The sequence below is a fragment of the Rhodnius prolixus genome, unplaced genomic scaffold (assembly GCF_049639745.1).
Source record: "Rhodnius prolixus isolate KJV_2025 unplaced genomic scaffold, Rpr scaffold_6, whole genome shotgun sequence".
Classification (NCBI taxonomy): domain Eukaryota; kingdom Metazoa; phylum Arthropoda; class Insecta; order Hemiptera; family Reduviidae; genus Rhodnius; species Rhodnius prolixus.
This window is the reverse complement of record NW_027411634.1, coordinates 14,219,635-14,239,731: the sequence shown is the minus strand read 5'-3', so window position 1 is coordinate 14,239,731 and position 20,097 is coordinate 14,219,635. Positions and strand designations below refer to the sequence as shown.

Genomic DNA, 20,097 nt, shown 5'->3' with positions numbered 1-20,097 from the left:
TTTTTGCAATTAATCACAGATTTCTGCATCAATTTTTAACATAACCCTAATTATTGTATACCGTTCGAAAGGTGATCAAATGTAGATGTTTTTCCTGAATAGTGCACGGTTTTTTCATATAAAATGTTTTTGAGAAAAATGAAGTCAAAGTTTTTGTAAAAAATTAGAAACTTGCTATTTCTTATGTTTGGGCCACAAAGTAAAATACTTAATATTATTATTTTGGAATACAAATTAGCTTATTTAAAAGGAAATTTAACCTTCTTTCTAATGAGCTTATTAAAATAGCTGTAGCTTTAATAGTTTGAGAAATATAGACAACTTTTTGCTAAAAAGTAGTAACACCTTGAAAAAATATATAATTAAAAATATCTATAAAACGGAGCCGAATCGAGCCATAGTTTATATGAAATTTTTTGTTGCAAATGATGCCCAGAATCGCCTCCCGAAGTTACCGTAGTCTTATGCTGAACACCCTGTATACTGATGGACAAAATTAGCGCACCACTCAGTTTTTGTTTAGTTAAAATTAAATAAATTATTTTCCGCTTTTGTTTTGGACGTACATCACTTGTCTAAAGCGATTTAGGGAGACAAGAGGTCATTCAAGAAGAGATGTACAGCAGAGAGAGAGACAATAGGTACATCCGGCACCTGGCTTTGCAAAACAGGAGTATAACGGGAAATGAGATAAAAAGTCTCATAACGCAAGTCCGAAATGTTTCCATCTCCAGCAGGACTGTTAGAAGAAGACTTAATGAAGGTAACCTTAGAGCCCGACATTCTGCTCGTGGCCCTCTCCTTACCACAGTTCACAAAATGACCAGGCTTCAGTTTGCAAGTGAACATGTGAATTGGACTTAAGACCAAAGTTCCCTCTAAGCTGTGCGCGTGTGCGCGCGCACATAAATTTAAACATAGCGCACATGAAAAATATTTGCGCGCACAAAAATTTTATGATTAAAACGAAACAAAGAAATCGATTGATTGCAGGAACATATGGATATGCTGATGAGAGTAAAATCATATATGAATGACGGAAACAATGTAAATTTAAGTTAAATTTATGCAGAATGGTTAAAACCAAAAGACAGGAGAGAGAAGTTATAAAATAAATGCCATTCATAAAAAATGTAATCCTTAATTCTAAAATTGTCCAATAAGTAATTGTGAATTGTCGTTCTTGTTTGTTTGTTTTGACGAATGTGTTAATTTAAAAAAATAGAAGCAGACAACGTTATTACATTGTAAGTATTTAAATTTTCTTATTTTTCATTTGAATGGAAAAGGGAAACCACAGTAATCAGCTAAATTCTGTCTTCACGATCTAATGATCTGACTTGACTTTAGGGTAGTTTTTTCATTGTGTTCCGTTGTAATGTGTGGTATGCTGTAAGATCGAGTCAATGCGTATAAGTAGGAACAAAATTTGGCTGAATATTAATACTATTATTGTATTGTCTTTTTTGCACTTTTTTAAATTGCCGCACAAAATTTGTTTATTTTGGAAAAAACTGCACACACTTAAATAAAGTGCGCACACAGGTCACAAAAAATTAGAGGGAACACAACTGGAAGAGAGTTCTCTTTACAGATGAGGTGAGAATTGGCCTAAATTCTTCAGATGGCCTTAGTTACAAATGGCTTATTTTTTCAGCCAACAATATTTTGAAAGTCCAAAATTTGCACAAATTGGAAATAATAAAAAAAATAAGGGTGGTTGGTGCGTTAATTTTGTCCATCAGTGTATATATAATTGAACAATTCAGAATTAAATTATTAATTATTATTAACGTAAGTAATAATATTATTATTAATAACCAACTCTGGCCGTTATGAGAGAAAAATATTTGAATTATGAAATTTTTTATCTTTGAAGATGCGTGTCACCAAAAATGAGCTCGCATGTCAACACTGACACGCGTGTCATAGGTTCGCCATCACTGGTTTATTGCACAATTCATAAATACCGAGCTGTACGTAGATTGGAACTAGCTAGAGATTCAATGTTAGGGACTCCACAGCTGCCGCCGAATTTCATGTTATTATATTATTCTCTATTTATAACAAGCTGGATAGGTTAAGTATCTGTGTACATGTTGTGAACGAATAACATTTATGTGTCAACAAAGTACACGTCATAACTGCAACCTATCCATCAATTTTACTAATTATTACAGCAATTTAAACAGCTTTTTTTTATTTATTTTATAATGTATAACTTCTCTTTTGTTATAATCGCGCAAATCTATTTTTAATTTTCACTAATCCAAAGTAAACAAATTTTGTTGGCAAATAAAGTATAAAATTGTTTTCTGTTTCTAAGAGAATTTTTGTAAAAAAAAGATTACATGCGAAAATTAAAATATTATTAGGAATTCCACTAGTGGTAAGGAGTAAAATTTAATAGAAAAATCTTTCCATTCTTTACTTTTTTTACTAGCTTTAGAAATCTAATTAAGTAATTATGTAAATTTTTACACAATTAAAATTTGTGCTGAAAAAACCTGCGGATGGATCTTAAAAATAAGGAGATTCTCATCTTTTCGGACAGCCAAGCTGCACTGAAGGCCCTTACTTCCTTCAGAACTACCTCTTCCCTACTTTGGGAATGTAAAAAGGCCCTAGAACAACTGGCTTGGTACAATAAGTTCGGCCGGGTGATGTGGGGATAAAGAGGAATGAAACAGCCGACCAAAGGGTGTAATTCGTGCGGCTTTCAGAGACAGGATCTGGAGAGAGCATGAAAAGAACTGGATGAAGTGTCCTGGGATTAAACACAGCAAGACTATTATGCCTTGGCTGTGCAAGCAAAGAGCCAAAGTGACTTTGGGCTTGGACAGAAATCAGATTACTCTGATAACAGGTCTATTCACGGAAGGTTCAGAAAGTACCTGCACAAGATAGGGCTTATTAGCTCGGAACCGTTGTGTAGATTGTGTCAGGAAGAGGAGGAGAAGGCCTCTCACCTGTTGTTCGATTGTGTTGCAATCGAGCGGCTGCGCTGTGAAACCTTTGGAACTTTCAGACCAAAGGAGATAGTAGCTCAAAAGGAACTGGTATGAAAAGTCCTCAACCTCTTTAGGAGGGGAGGTTTCGTCTACTTGATTGAAAGTGGAGGGCACAGTAAACCTCTTTTGGCTGCATAGGTCCCGTCCCGCTGTTGTAATTTAATCTAATGTACATTTTTAGGCGACTCTTAGACCAAGGTCCTGGACGGGGCATGCAGTAGTCACACTTCAACCCTTCAATTGTTCACATTCATACTTCGGATACAATGAAACGCAAAGATTGAAAATGGAATCCCAGCACCAGAGAACTATTTACCTCAGCCTGGTGATGCCCAATCCAATCAACTACCTGCATTCTCTGCAGGAAAAGATACTTGAGTCAGAAAAAACTCCAATCCCACCTTCAACATGAAAATCAGTCCGACCTCAATTTTCATAGATGGATGTACTATTCTGCATTCTATTTAGGTTAGTAAAGTAATCGCCTATTTTATTTGTAGGTAGGGAAAGCATATATTATTATCATCTTTTGTTTTTTGTTATAAAATAAGCTACACTCTGGATCTATCTCTTGTACGCCCTCGCTCATAACCACAATATCAAACATCCGCCCTATATTTTATTAAAAGTATTCTGCTGACGTCCAACATTCTTTGCAATTCAAGAATTCCCAATTACAAGTCCACATTCGTAATCATTTCACCAAACACTCGTTCTGAATTTTGTTTGAGGTCATTCCATTTGTTTGCCATTCCAAAATCATTACAGTTATTTAATTATCTTGCCAAAAAACCATAAAATACTCCAAGCATTGTCATAATATTAAGGAGAAAGTTTAAAATAAAGGTTTTTAAATCATTATTTAAATTAATTAACTCTTAATTATTTCACAAAAGCACAAATAAAGGAAGAGAAAGAAAAGCAAATGTTTCTTACATAATTAAGAAGATGAACAGTCTCTAATGAATAAACAAAATAATTAATACAAATTACAAACAAAAGAAAGATTAAGGACGATGAAAGTTTCTACTGATTACTGTCTTTCAGTCCACTTCTATGAAATTATACTGGTTTGAAGATGGCACGTGCCCGCTTTCTGTTGACAACGTCATGATTGATTGGGACACCAGATGGGACACATTAATCGAGATTATGGAATATTATTAAATTGTACTTTGAGAATATGTTAGTGGTATAAAGTGATTGGTTTTGATCTTTCAAATAATATCTAGTTATTTTACTATTTTTTTTTTTTTTTTTTTTTTTTTTTTTTTTTTTTTTTTTTTTTTTTTTTTTGGCGCATCAACAGCTGAGGTCATTAGCGCCCGGAGCTTTTTCCAGTGCACTGCCGGCCTCCGGACAGTGTTCTCTCGTTACAGACAACACTGTCCATCACCGGACAGTGAGCTGTAAGAAGCTCCTAGGAAGAGAAAATCTAAGGGTCAGCTGCTGGATTCGAACCCGGGACCTCCGCGTGGGAGTCCAGTATGCTAACCTCATAGCTAATCCCTTCCCTTTTTTACTTTTATTTACTTTTATTTTACTATTATTATTATTATTATTATTATTATTATTACTATGAATATAGTAATACTAATACGGCTTCGTGACCGTAAATAATTAAACTAAGGATTCAAGATTGGCGAGGAATCCTTGGTTTAATTATTATTACTGTTATTATTACTATTTTTACTGTTATTACTATTACTATCGACCCTAGACGCGATAAAGGAAGTTGTGAGAGCCGTGGAAAGAGCAGAGGATAATTCCCAGTGGCTGAAGAGGATAGTGTTGTTGGTCACACTTGACGTCAAAAACGCGTTTAATTCTCTGAGGTGGGAAGATGCGTTGCGCGCGCTGGAAGAGGACTTTAGGGTCCCTAAATATTTGCTGCGGATCATTGGTGAGTATTTCAATAACCGAGTGGTAGTATACCAGACGGAGGAGGGGATTAGGTCTATGAATGTAACGGCCGGAGTAGCGCAAGGCTCGATTCTGGGACCTGATCTCTGGAATGTGACGTACGACGGGTTGCTTCGGCTGGTGTTGCCGGAGGAAGCGCTGTTGGTGGGATACGCCGATGATGTGGCGGCTCTAATCTCGGCGCGGGACCTCAATGTAGCCCAGCTGAAGTTGAACCAGGTCATGCGCAGGGTGAATCGGTGGATGGCGGCACGAGGATTGACACTGGCACTGGCGAAAACAGAAGTCGTAATACTCACCAAGAGGAGGATTGAGACAGGCCTCCCACTGATGGTGGGAACAGAGACGATTGTCTCTCTGGACGCTGTCCGGTATTTAGGAGTAACCCTAGATGCGAAGTTAACTTTCGGCAAGCAACTGCAGAAGGCCGCTGATAAGGCATCAGAATGTGTTCGAAAGTTAAGCAGGTTACTGACCAACGTAGGAGGCCCGAGGGCTCATACCCGTAGGTTACTAATGGGAGTGGCGCACTCCATTCTGTTATACGGGGCTGAGATCTGGGCAGACGCGCTCCAAAAAGAAGTATACAGAGAAAGGCTGGCGCGGGTCCAGAGAGTTGGCGCGTTGCGGATTGCCTCTGCCTACCGAACAGTCTCTGAACCAGCCATTTTGGTCATCACGGGAGTTATCCCCGTTGCGCTGCTGGCTAATGAAAGGAAGCGGCTCTTCGAAAGAAGACGAGAAGCTGATAGGGCAGCAACCGCCCGAGAAGAGCGAGAGCGCACTATGGCTGTATGGCAAGCTGCGTGGACGGAGGAAACCCGTGGCAGGTGGACGGCAGTCCTGCTTCCAGATATCAGAAGCTGGGTCGATAGAGGTTTTGGGGAGGTGGATTACTACCTAACCCAGCTCCTCAGCGGGCACGGTTACTTCCGGGAGTTTCTACGGAAGATAGGGAAGCGGTCAGAGGGAAATTGCCCCCACTGCGTAGGAATGAGAGATGACGCCCATCACACATTTTTTGTGTGCGAAAGATGGGGTCGTGCCAGAAGGGATCTGGAAAGAAGAGTGGGTCAGTGGGTTCCCGAGCGCTTCGGAAGCATTATGCTTTCTGGTAGGGCGCAGTGGAATGCTGTGGCAGTTTTCACAAGGGAAGTACTAACCCTCAAAAGGCGAGATCTGAATGGAGAGGAAGCTAACCCTTAAGGGGTAAGGAACTGGAGCCTAGCCTGAAGTAGTGCTGCACAAGCGAATCCAGGCTAGGCCTGGTAGTAGGGGGGTGTTTTAGCCGGTAGGCCGCGAGGGAGTCCGGCACATTGTGCATAACCTGCATTTCACCCCTCTTTAAAAAAAAAAAAAAAAAAAAAAAAAAACAAAAAAAAAAAAAACTGTTATTACTATTATTATTACTGTTATTATTACTATTATTATTATTACTGTTATTACTGCTATTATTACTATTATTATTATTACTGTTATTACTGCTATTATTACTATTATTATTATTACTATAAATATTATTATTATTATTGTTGTTGTCGACAATCTGACTGAGAACAATCTTGGGCGTAATTACTTATTAGTTCTTGACTCATAAAAAATCAGTTTCCACAATTTCATCAATTCGAATAACTTTTTAATCAGGTTAAAGTTTTTTTATTCATTCTTCTGTATTAAGAGAAAGTATTATAACCGAGACAATTTTTCTACTTTGTGTTTTTACTGAAAATTCTTCCTTTTAAGATCTCCTGAATCCGTAAAAGTTTTTTTTTTACAAATTAGGTGTGTATACATATGCATGCAACCATCTTAAATAAAAAACCGAATATCTCAAAAGTTTTTTTTGTTTTGTTTTTCGGTTTAATGGTTAATGGATTTAAGATACAATACGGTACCGTGGATTATGTTGCCATAATCTATGAAATTATACTGGTTTGAAGATGGCACGTGCCCGCTTTCTGTTGACAACCTTATGATTGATTGAGACACCAAATGGGACACATTAATCGAGATTATGGAATATTATTAAATTGTACTTTGAGAATATGTTAGTTGGTTTTGTTCTTTCAAATAATATTGACCGTGGATGGATTCTGTTGCCAAAAGAGTGACGTGGAATCAAACAAACATGACTCAAAAGACAATAAAGTACTGATCTATAATGCATTTCTAAAATCAATCAGATTTACAGACTTGGAACAGTTTGAATCAACCTAGCATTCAAATCGTCTTCAGGTCTTTGCGGTCCTAGGGGTGCAAATATGAACTATTCAATAAAATGGCCTAAACATCAAAGTCTTAATTTCAGCTCTTTATAAAATCATTCTCTCTTCTCTGATCATCACCAACTTATAATTTTTGTCACCTCTATTTATCCCTTCCTAACAGTCCTACTCGACGGTTGAAGTGACGCTGGCCATGCGATTTCCACGACATAACGAGTCTGTAAATAAATACTTGCATTACCACTGGGCGATGACTCCACCACTCGTCTCTTTTGCTCAAAGTATTTACTGTTTATCAGGTGATGTAATTTTTTTTAATTTATTTGCTATTCACAATCTACAAAGAATAAAATGTAATAAGTGAATACGATAAAAGAACACTTCATGACAGGGATCAGCTTGAGGAGAGAAGCTGCCCACTGGCAACACTCTCGCTGGAGTTTCTTGTACTATTGAAGCTGGACACGAGGCCAACAGCGTTTCAATCGTCGTGGAAGCCGATTTGGAATCGTTGTGGAGGCAAGATTTAGAACAAGAGGATTGGTACAGAGTGGAAGAGAGTCAAAGAATTTTCTATATTTAGATTTAGATTCGTCAGTTACGTATGAGATTTTGAGGTCGTTATGGAGGGTGGAGTTACGAGACATAAAATGGAGAATTCGTAATCTGACGGAGTATTTTGGATTGGAAGGACTGGATCTTTTGTGAATTGGAAAGTTTGGCTGACCCCACTGTTCCAGATCGGTTTGAGTACGCAGTTGTATATTAGTCTTTTATGTTCCAGTGGCAGCTTAGATTGTCTGCCGATGTAAATTTTAAATTTAAAAATTAAATGTCTACCAGTAATAGGTTAAAAAACAAAGGTGAGATTTTGATAAGAATTATATAAGAAGGTAAAAAGAATGGAAAAAATAGCGTCTAATTCGTTACCAATTTACTTACATGACTGTGTGCGTGTTATTTAATACATGAAGTAACAGTACGTGGAAGTAAATGTATTTAGGTAGCCCCAAGTGTCGTGCAGAACACGAAGGGCGGCGGTGCAACCGCTAGTGGGAATAGAGACCTACCTAGTCCACAACTTATATTCTATAGTAACTTACTCGTATGTGGAGGCGTAGGATGTGTGAAGAAGTAGTATAGTTACGCCTCTGCTCAGACAGAGGATTTTAGCTCTTCTTCAGGCCAAGTATGACAACCAAGTTCAAGACTTTTTCTTTATATTTCTTAACTCTTCTTACTTGTAAAAACTTAGTAATGATAAAGAGCTTTCTTGTCTCTTGAATATTATATTGTCTTCAATAAAAATGGTAACTTTCTTAGCTGACATAAAATTGCCGGATTTTATATTGACGTCAGGCGTTTTATGCAGTATATAAATATATGTATACTAATTTTCACAATGTTGACATCAATAGCTAGGTAACAAGATTATAAATTTCTTCGTTATTTAAAAGTATAAGAAAATAACGTAAGACTGTGACCAAGCTAGCTTTGATTAATAAGTTTAAACTTAATAAGTTTAAAAATGAATACTTAATTTTTGACGTGAATACGTCTTTAAATTTGCTATCATATGGAGGCAATCCAAAAAAACCTAATGATAACAAAATCGGGGGATACAGTTTGGCATTATAGTTTCGAATCTATCGTCTACATCCAAAATTAAATTAGACCACTGGATAGCTAAAGGATCAAAGAATTCATTAAGATAAGCGAGGACTGTGACGCATCGCGCGCGGTGGAGGGGAAGCGCCGTCATTTTGAGATCATTTTGCTGCGTATCGAGATTTGCAATTAGTATAACTTTTGACTCGGAGAAGGTACGATGTTCGTTTTAAGTTTTAATCGTCAGCTGTCATCACAATCTATCAATTGTATATAAAACATTAGTGTAAAATAGTGACAGTGAATATAATAAGGTGTTAGAATAAAAAAAATATTATCAAAAATATATAATGTCGGCCTATACGCGTCGAAAAGCCAAAACCAAATACAGAGATCGTATACGATTGGAAAGGGCTTCTCAATAACAATCGAATGGGTAATAATAAAACACCATATAAGGAAGCCATAAACAATAGATAATATAATAAAAGTAATAACCTATTTTAAGACGGTCATATGCTTGTCAAAATGAAAATGTCAGAGCACGAAAAGTTAACTGAAGGCCTTTTCAAAGAAGAATTGAACTTCTTGACCTAATCATCAAACAAATTTTTACAAAGAATAAACCTAAATATTGATAAAAACGTGAAAAATCTTTTTTAATTTGATTCAAACTCTCTGGGGATATTAGCCAAATCAGAAACTGTAGCTCTGAAAAAAGCGTGCTCTAATGTTCCAAAATTCTGTAAAATCAAAAAGGAAAACCTAATAATTTACCTCAATACATTTAATTTAAACTACAAAATAAAAAGAATACCAGCTTTTTTTTAAAAAATAAAACAGGCAAATAAAGAACTCGTTAAAAAACAAAGTGGTAATGTTTGCCAAAAGTACTTCAAATATCTTGCTTTATCTCTATACTGTTAAATGGAAAATCAATTTCTCTGATAAATGACGTTTTATTGTTTAGCTTTTTATCTCTAAAAATATTTTATTTAAGCCCAAATGATCATCCCACAGTGTGCATTAAACCTTACAAAATTATTTTTTTGTTACACGTTAAAGTTTTTATAGTAATATTTTGTTTCTACTTTTTAAAATCTTTTATGAATTCATTTTTATTTTTTTGGTAAATTTTCTTTTTTCTTCGTAAATAATGTGGTCTTTTCCTTTCTCTTACTCCTGGATTTTGCCAGTGAAATCTGAAGCCAACTTTGTAAATAGGTGGACTTCGCAAAATAAAGAAAAGAAAATGTAACTAATTGACTTCAAAGCAGTAAATAAATCTAAGGCTGTTCTACTAACTTGAAAAGGATGGCTTCAGATTCAGATTTCACTAAAATATCTACATATATTCCCATACATTGAAGAAAATAAATATTTAATAAGAATTAAGCTTGAAGAAAATGTTTAGTCAGATAGAAACACAATTTCCAGCATCCTCTGAAGTGCTTCTCAGTATAATGTACGGTTTGGTAGTTGAGAAAGGGATCTTTTATGATTTTTGTTGGGATTTTAGAGGCGTTCATGATTGAAAAGAATTGATATATATGCGAGGGTCGTTTGAAAAGTCCTGCAAAGTCAGAGAGACAGCACCCCTGGCGCGTATCGAGGTTATGTTTAGTTAGTAGCATCTCTTGGAAGAACACACACACCAAGATTCAGCCAGATCGGTCTATTTCTTTGTGTTTGGCATTCGTTTGAATCGAGGAAGTCGAGTGATTTTCAAAAAATGGACGAAAAAGAATTTCGTGTGTTGATTAAACACTACTTTATGAAAGGCAAAACGCCTCAGGAGACTAAAGAGAAGCTTGATAAACATTATGGTGACTCTGCACCTTCGATTACAACAGTTTATAAGTGGTTTCAAAATTTTCGGAGTGGCCATATGGGCACAAGTGACGCTGAACGTTCTGGACGCCCTGTTCAGGTTACTACTCCAGAAATCATTGATAAAATCCATGATATGGTGATGGACGACAGAAGAGTGAAGGTGCGTGAGATTGCTAGTGCTGTGGGCATCTCGAATGAACGGGTACATAATATTTTGCATCAACATTTGGACATGACAAAGCTATCCGCAAGATGGGTGCCGCGATTGCTCACGCTTGACCAAAAACGAAATCGTATGAAGTGTTGCAAGGACGGTTTGCAGCTGTTCCAGAAGAATCCGCAGGACTTTAAGCGTCGTTTCGTCACTGTGGATGAAACATGGATACATCACTACACTCCTGAGACCAAAGAACAATCTAAACAATGGGTTACCAAGGAGGAATCTGCGCCAAAAAAGGCGAAGACCGTTCCTTCGGCCGGAAAGATTATGGCGACTGTCTTTTGGGATTCGCAAGGAATAATCCTCATCGACTATCTGGAAAAGGTTAAAACTATTACAGGTGCATATTATTCATCGTTATTGGACCGTTTGAAAACCGAGCTGCAAGAAAAACGCCCACGATTGGCCAAAAAAAAAGTCAATTTCCATCACAAAAACGCACCAGCTCACACCTCAGCAGTTGTGGTCGCAAAATTAATGGAAATAGGGTTCCAACTCGTTTCACATACCCCCTATTCTCCAGACTTGGCTCCCTCGGACTACTATTTGTTCCTCAATATGAAGAAATGGCTGGCGGGAAAAAGATTTTATTCAAACGAGGAGGTGATTGCAGAAACGAATGGCTATTTTTCAGACTTGGACAAATCCTATTATTCGGAAGGGATCAACAAACTAGAGCAGCGTTGGAGGAAGTGTATAAGCCTAAAAGGAGACTATGTTGAAAAATAAAAAAGGTTTACCCCCAAAAATTAAGTAGTTTTTATTTTTGCACGGACTTTTCAAACGACCCTCGTATATATTTTTTTAATACAATGACGTCCTTGGAAGCTATGTTAAATACACGTTTAATTACCAAAAATATACTTAATGACAAGTTATCTAAACTATACGAGCATGTTCAGTGAAATTTAAGGTTAGAAAATTGCTATTCATTATTTTTGGTGACTGAATCATAGTTTCAATAGGATGAAAAATTAATGCCAGTTTCAGTCATTATAAACTTTATTCTGCCGAGCTTTCGACCTAGGGACTAGGTCATCTTCAGGGCTGTGGAACATATTTACAGTATGGTAACAATGATTCTATTGAAATGAGTATGTACTCGTATAATTAAACGAAATTTACAAAAATATTTACCTAATTTACAATATACTGTTTTACATCATTAGAGGGTTGGTGTGTCTTCTGTCTTCTCTGTTCATGGACTGGATGTGATCGGTCTTGGTGTGATTGTGTTTGATTGTAAGAAAGTCAGTGTTGCCAATTGTCAAGTATTTTGCAGTAAGTTGGCGTATATGTTGTTTAAATTGTTGGTGTCAGTTTTGAAATTTAGACTGTTTTCTGTCTTAGATATGTATATCATTTCTAGCACTTTTTTTTTTTGTGTATTGGTTTCTGATTTAAGTATGTTTGTGTTTGGTAAATCGAAAGTGTGATGATTTTCTGTGCTATGTAGACAATTGGCAACACTGACTTCCTTACAATCAAACACAATCACACACAGATCGATCACATTCAGACCATGAACAGACAAGACAGAAGACACACCAACACTCTAATGATGTAAAACAGTATATTGTAAATTAGGTAAATATTTTTGTAAATTTTCGTTACATTAAACATATTAATTATTGTTAACACGCTGTAAATATGTTTCACAGCCCTGAAGATGACCTAGAACCCTAGGTCGAAAGCTCGGCATAATAAAGTTTATAATGACTGAAGCTGGCATTACGAGGGTCGTTTGAAAAGACCGTGCAAAAATAAAAACTACTTAATTTTTTGGGGTAAACCTTTTTTATTTTTCAACATAGTCTCCTTTTAGGCTTATACACTTCGTCCAACGCTGCTCTAGTTTGTTGATCCCTTCCGAATAATAGGATTTGTCCAAGTCTGAAAAATAGCCATTCGTTTCTGCAATCACCTGCTCGTTTGAAAAAAATCTTTTTCCCGCCAGCCATTTCTTCATATTGGAAACGAGTTGGAACCCTATTTCCATTAATTTTGCGACCACAACTGCTGAGGTGTGAGCTGGTGCGTTGTCGTGATGGAAAAGGACTTTTTTGTGGGCCAATCGTGGGCGTTTTTCTTGCAGCTCGGTTTTCAAACGGTCCAATATCGATGAATATTATGCACCTGTAATAGTTTTACCCTTTTCCAGATTTACCCATTGTTTAGATTGTTCTTTGGTCTCAGGAGTGTAGTGATGTATCCATGTTTCATCCACAGTGACGAAACGACGCTTAATGTCCTACGGATTCTTCTGGAACAGCTGCAAACCGTCCTTGCAACACTTCACACGATTTCGTTTTTGGTCAAGCGTGAGCAATCGCGGCACCCATCTTGCGGATAGCTTTGTCATGTCCAAATGTTGATGCAAAATATTATGTACTCGTTCATTCGAGATGCCCACAGCACTAGCAATCTCACGCACCTTCACTCTTCTGTCATCCATCACCATATCATGGATTTTATCAATGATTTCTGGAGTAGTAATCTCAACTGGGCGTCCAGAACGTTCAGCGTCACTTGTGCCCATATGGCCACTCCGAAAATTTTGAAACCACTTATAAACTGTTCTAATCGAAGGTGCAGAGTCACCATAATGTTTATCAAGCTTCTCTTTAGTCTCCTCAGGCGTTTTGCCTTTCATAAAGTAGTGTTTAATCAACACACGAAATTCTTTTTCGTCCATTTTTTGAAAATCACTCGACTTCCTCGATTCAAACGAATGCCAAACACAAAGAAATAGATCGATCTGGCTGAAACTTGGTGTGTGTTCTTCCAAGAGATGCTACTAACTAAACATAACCTCGATACGCGCTAGTAGTGCTATCTCTCTGACTTTGCACGGACTTTTCAAACGACCCTCGTAATTTTTCATCCTTTTTGAAACTGTTAGAAAATTGGTTATGCAAAAAGAAGAAATATTGTCGAGTGAGATTACGTCTTGTCATTTACCTTCGGATTAATAATATTCAAAACACAGTCGCAAGCCAACTCTGACAAGCATCATCAATCCATCTGTTATATCACTTAGATATACTTTTATTCACGTAGAAATTAATAAATTAATAATTAATTTTATTAATTACTTATAGTATTTTGTTATTTATTTTGTAAAGAACAGATAATGCTTTTTTACTATTGTCTTCTAGCTTTATTTGGAAAGGAAAAAAAGAACAAATAACCAGACTCTTCACAAGACATAACTCAACCCTTCTAGTTTGTGTTAGTCGGGTGGGTTAGTTGATTGATAAAGACTGATAGCAACCATATTGTTTGAAACGAAGTATATTGTTATAGTTCTCAGATGCTTTCATTCTAATAGATTAGTTTGGTGTGGAGATTTTTCATTTCTAGAAATTGTTATTTGATCACAATAATGTTTATTTCTACAAAAATAATTTTTATATAAATTATTGTAACATTGCTTTACAATACGAAAACATATTTTGTCCTTCAAATGTACGTGCAATGCATTCCCTTATTCTTTTATTCGATGGATTTTTTGAGGTCGAACACAATTTTCAAAATAACTTTTTTACAAAGCCTTCCTAATAACAACATCGCGCTCATTTTGGGGGGGGGGTCATGGACACGGCCGTGTGTTGTAACGGGTTATATTTTTTGTATAAAATATTTTTATTTATAAAATTAAACTCATTGAGCCGCGATTTAGAACCCAACAGTGGTGCGATACAGTCCGTTGTCGATTTAGAAGCGATTTCATCATCCACTTGCATAATTTCAACCGCCCCAGCTGCAGATGTACTGACACCGTCGCGTTGATCCGCTCGGCCGCATTCATTCTTTTACGTTCCCGGCACAGCTTGACTCGGTCATATGGTGTTTTATTATTACCATTCGATTGTTCTTGAGAAGCCCTTTCCAACCGTATACGATCTCTGTATCTGGTTTTGGCTTTTCGACGCTATAGGCCGACATTATATATTTTTGATAATATATTTTTATTCTAACACCTTATTGTAATCACTGTCACTATTTTACACTAATGTTTTATATACAATCGATAGATTGTGACGACAGCTGACGATTAAAACTTAAACGAACAACAGTAGCTTATCTAAGTCAAAAGTTATACTAATTGCAAATCTCGATACGCAGCAAAATGATCTCAAAATGGCGGCGCTTCCCCGTCCACCGCGCGCGCGCGTTGCGCCACAGTACTCGCTTATTGTAATGAATTCTTTGATCCTTTAGCTGGATAGCTGGACCACTGGATAGTGGTCAAATTTAATTTTGCATGTAGACGATAGATTCGAAACTATAATGCCAAACTGTATCCCCCGATTTTGTTATCATTAGGTTTTTTGGATTGCCTCCATACGATAGCAAATTTAAAGACGTATCCACGTCAAAAAGTAGATAAATGTTTATGCTACAATCTAGTTTAGAACTACATCTAAATCTTAAAAATGATTACCCGTTTTTTTTTTTTTTTTTTTTTTTTATCATGGTGATCTATGCCAGTAAATTCCTAAAAAACAACGACCAAAACGAAGCTATTTTGTGATTAGAAGTGCCTTCTCTTGAACTGGCAATGCTCCAAATACAACAGGCGAAGTTAATTGATGTGCAAAATCTTGGTGAAGTTTAAAAGAGATTTATTGGGATGGAATTAGAAGCACTACCACTGAATGAATTTGAAATAATATGTGCTCTAAGATTAGCAGCACTACAAAAATGGCAGACAGATTACAGTAATGGTAATAAAGGAAGATTCTATAAAACTATGGCAGATCAGTTACCTAGACAACCATGGTTTAAGGGGAACTGTCACTAATAAATGGGTTGTTACGACAATAAGCAGGCTGAGAGCGAACTACGCGGTGTGCGGATCGTATCTACACAGGATCAACAAAAGATCCTCTCCTCTCTGCGTAGATTGCAATGAGGAGGAGGATTTCAAACATATAATAATGATATGTCCACGTTATGTGGTAGAAAGAAAACAAATGTTTGACGACATATACAGGTATTTAGATGCACCATTTCGCTACGAAGACATAATATTCTCCACCAACATCTATGTGCTTAAATCTGTAGCAGAGCTAGCAATGAAATATGAATGTATTTAAAAGTTATAGCCGATTAGAATGAATGGAAGAAAATGATTAGAGAAGGATTACGGTGATTTTAATTTCGGTTAAGCTATAAGGATGGCAGGAATATAGAGTACTGATCCATCCATTAGTTGTAAGTTTGTATGTAAATAGTTGTATATAGTAGAGGGATGAATGTGTGAAGCGAATGTATTTATAAGTAAGAATGGAGAGTGAGTGATATTCTAGTGATAAGCACCTAGACGATGCTGGCTGTATGGCGAAAGCCAATGCCAAAAAAAGATTAGCATGTAAGAATGTAGGCTATGGTTATTTAGTCAGCGAATGAATAGCCCGTACCAAACTCAGATGTCTGGAAGAAAAAGGAAGTGGTTATCCAGTTGAGAACTCGGAGCTCTGAGAAGAGGTGCCCTCTGAAAAAAGAGACAACATGTGGAGCAAGTGAAAGAATATGGGACTCGGATAGAGTAAGTTGTTCACAGCGTTAACCTGCTCAACCTAGTGACGTTACGATGAAAAAAAAAAATTATATTTTTACTGGATTGACCTTCTATAAAAAATAAATTAAAAAGCTGTAACGGCTTTATTGAAAACTGGTTTTAGAAAAAATTTAATCTTAAAGAAAAAACCTATTATTAAAGCAGTGGGCAGTTTGTTTAATGAAGTTTCAACAAAGTTTACTGAAGCTGTAACAGCTCACAACTTTTACGTAATGTGCAAAAATTCAAAAAAAGAAAAAAAAATGGAAGAAACCCTGAGTGAATAGTAAATTGTGAAAAGAAAAAGTTAAAAAGTGCAGAAAATAATAATTGCAACTAAAGGAGTTGAAAAAAATTAGAAAGAGTTTTAATAAATATAAATGGCATTGCATTGTTTTAATTTTTTTTTTTTGTAGAATATGCAAAAATAATAAATAAATCTCTTAAGGCAGGGAAACTAAGAATGCACTCTTGTTCATTTTAAATGTGTAAAAGAAATAAAGGAGAACATGAATGCAATGATGTCAAGATGGAGGGTCGTAGTGCAGCTTTAACTTAATGGAATAAGGAAAGAAAAAAAAATTATTAATAATGCAAGCCTAAGTCTAGAAATGGTACTGCAGAATGGAGAGGCGAAAGAAGTCTAAAAGTTAATTGGACTGCCTCTGCCATAACGAATAGTATTGAGTTTCAATTTAGAGGAAAGTTAAAGATTTATTTTAGTAAGAAGTTTAATCTAGTCGAATCACTTCCCCGTTTGACTAATTTTACCCTTTCTAACACAAAGTTTATAGTATACCTACTTCTGCCTTTAATTGTTGCATTTGATGAGATTGTAGAGGCTTTCCAAACACGAACTCCATCATTGAAGTAATGTGATTTTCAAATCATCCCAAAAGCACATCTAGCTTTACTATTTAAATAATGGCCGTGTAAGCTTGGGCATTATGTGACGGAGTTTTATCTTACTAACATCAATCTTTAATTTACTATCTTTTTAATGCAATTAGTTTGTAAAAAAAAAAAAAACCAGATGGGAATAATCTAATTTCATAGTTTTCTAGGAGAAAACAAAAAAATTGTACCCCTAGTAGTAACTATTTTTTAATCAACTGCTGATTTTATCGATAGTAGCACACATTTTTATCGTATTATCCGTAACCAGTATCGATTTTTTCACTTATCAACAAAGGTTGATAAATAATTTGGGTAAAGATTTCGACTTCACATATGTTTACACTTGTTGATTGAGTGAGTTCAGTTCTGTTCTTGGTCCATTTACTCAAGGGTATTTAATGGAATGACCTATATACATAAACAAGGCTGATTGGTAATTTAAAGGTAAAAATCTTTATCTTATTAAACTTTATATCAAGGCACAATTTGTTTAGTAGAATTTAATAAAACTTTCATTACATTTCCCAGAGAGTTAGCTGAAAATTAATAGTATCAGTTTATTTAACGTTTTGTTTACTTAGATTGTAAAGGCAAAGGTTAGGTTGACATTAATGTCCCAGATATCTATAGACTAAAAGTGGTCAATAACCAATAATACCACAGGGCTATTAGTTTAACTAAACTGTTCAGTTTTAAATCAGTTTTCACAGAAATTTAAATAGATTGTTATTAGATTAACTATTAGTGATCAAATCTATTTTACAAAAATGAAAGTTGTTACGAAGATAAAGAGATGAATGAATAAAACGTGACCAGATTTCTAAATGTTTCTTAGGGTGAATTCATGATGAAAATTTTTCATACCTAACATTTTATGTTATCAACTTATAACCAACAGATATTTTTTACCAAATCTTTGCTCTGCTTACTTCTTTGAAAATAAAGATAAAGTAACGAGGTTAACTTAGTGTCTAATCTTTTTTTGTTATCCACCCAAAGATATATGAGTTTTCTCTTGACTAACTTCTAGTATATTTTTAAAGTAGAACTAAAGACATAATAATCTTGTACAACTGGAAATTGTGTGAGTTGAAATGATAACTTATGTTTATCCTAAACTATAATAAATTCTTATTCTTAAATTCTTGGTGCAATAGTTTATTTATTTATTTACGAGCATGGCTTTCTCTTATTTCTAACGATTATTTTGTTAGGAACACCATGATTTCAAGAGACATTTCTGTTTTTTTTAAATTCTAACTAGTGTAAAGTGCTAACGCTTGGATTCCCAACCTAACAGTACCTAACTAACGGATCGCCTCCCGCCTAGAGAGCTTTGCTCCTTTTCGATCGGGTTTGGGAGATCCTTATAACATCTCGGGATGGATGGTTTGGGAGGTGGCACGGAAAGGGGAGTCCTTGCACTTCCTGGAGAGCTTGTTTAGTTTCCAGTTATAAGAGGGGAATAAATCGGAGCTGCTGGTTTCGAATTTTTGAAAGAAGCATCCGATGTTACATCACCAGTGGTACTGCAGACTTTACAACTAGCACTGGAAGAGGCGCAAGAGGTCTAATTAAAGGTGGCAAAGTGGTAGTAGAAATAGATGGCAAGTGGTGGAACAATTGATTTCTTTACAGCAGCGGTTCTCAACCTGTGGGGGTCGAACGACCAAAACACAGGAGTCGGCTAAAGCCATCGGAAAATACATATTTCCGATGGCTTTAGCCGCGCTACCGGCTGCAGCAGCGCTATTCAGCTGGAACGCACGCCGTTATGGCCGATAATGTTATTAATTGGAATTAGTTAAAAATATTTCTCAATATACAGGGTGGTCCATTTAAAACGCACCAATCGCTAATAACTTTTTTGGAAAGTGGAATTCCGGAAAAACCCACGAAGTAAACTATATGTTTTTTTATTGGTCTAGTTTTCGAATTTTTCAACCCCGATATCTTCATTTTTGGAAGAGTTCTGGCCAAAAACCTGATCGGAGTTTCATAAGAACCACTGATTTTGACAATGATTATGAAAACTACGTAAAAAATTGTGAAAACTGACGTCAGCCCCGTTTTGATAGTCGAGATATTTAAGATCAAATTTACAATGCGTATGCAGTCATTCTTATTACTTAAAAAATCGTAATACTTTTTTTAATAAAGTGTGGTCATACGCGGGATTCGAACTAGGGATCTCCCACTTACAAAACCACGCTCTTGACCACTAGACCAACACCCTGAAAAGATATTCTTACCGCAATCACAGGTCATGAAGTCTTGCATACAGGGTACTTTAAAATGATTTGATGATTGCTTTTATTTGAAGATAAAACAAATTTATCCTGACTCACCCATAACCATTACATTCCATTTCATTTTTAAAATGTTTAATTATTATTATTATTGTTCTTTGCGTCACCAATAACATTTTTTGCAGTCAGAGGACCTCCCAAAACGTGTATTTCTGGTGGAAAATTAATATTGAAAACCGTTCACGAGTTGATAAAATAGTAACTTTGATCTTAAATATCTCGACTAATATTAGGGATATCGAAACGGGGTTGTCATTTTTCACAGTTTTTTTTATGTAGTTCTTACAATCATTGTCAAAACCAGTGGTCCTTATGAAACTCCAATCAGGTTTTTGCCCGTAACTCCGCCAAAAATGAAGATACAGCATCGGGAGTGGAAAATTTGAAAACTAGACCAAAAAAAAAACATAGTTTACTTCGTGGGTTTTTTGAGGAATTTCGCTTTCCTAAAAAGTTATTAGCGATTGGTGCGTATTAAATGGATCACCCTGTATAATTAAATATT

The 20,097-nt window shown here is 35.9% G+C and overlaps 1 protein-coding gene and 1 long non-coding RNA gene across 4 annotated transcripts in view; one reads left to right on the top strand and one right to left on the bottom strand.

Moving 5' to 3' along the window:
• Positions 1-20,097, bottom strand: part of Ten-a (Teneurin-a transmembrane protein) — a 1,628,256-nt gene that overhangs the window by 1,509,968 nt on the left and 98,191 nt on the right. The gene's annotated exons all lie outside the window — the stretch shown is intronic.
• Positions 17,570-20,097, top strand: part of LOC141460207 (uncharacterized) — a 60,862-nt gene continuing 58,334 nt past the window's right edge. For all 3 annotated transcript variants that reach the window (XR_012461788.1, XR_012461789.1, XR_012461787.1), the window contains exon 1: positions 17,570-17,727. This is a non-coding gene — a long non-coding RNA (uncharacterized lncRNA). The remainder of the gene's footprint in view (positions 17,728-20,097) is intronic.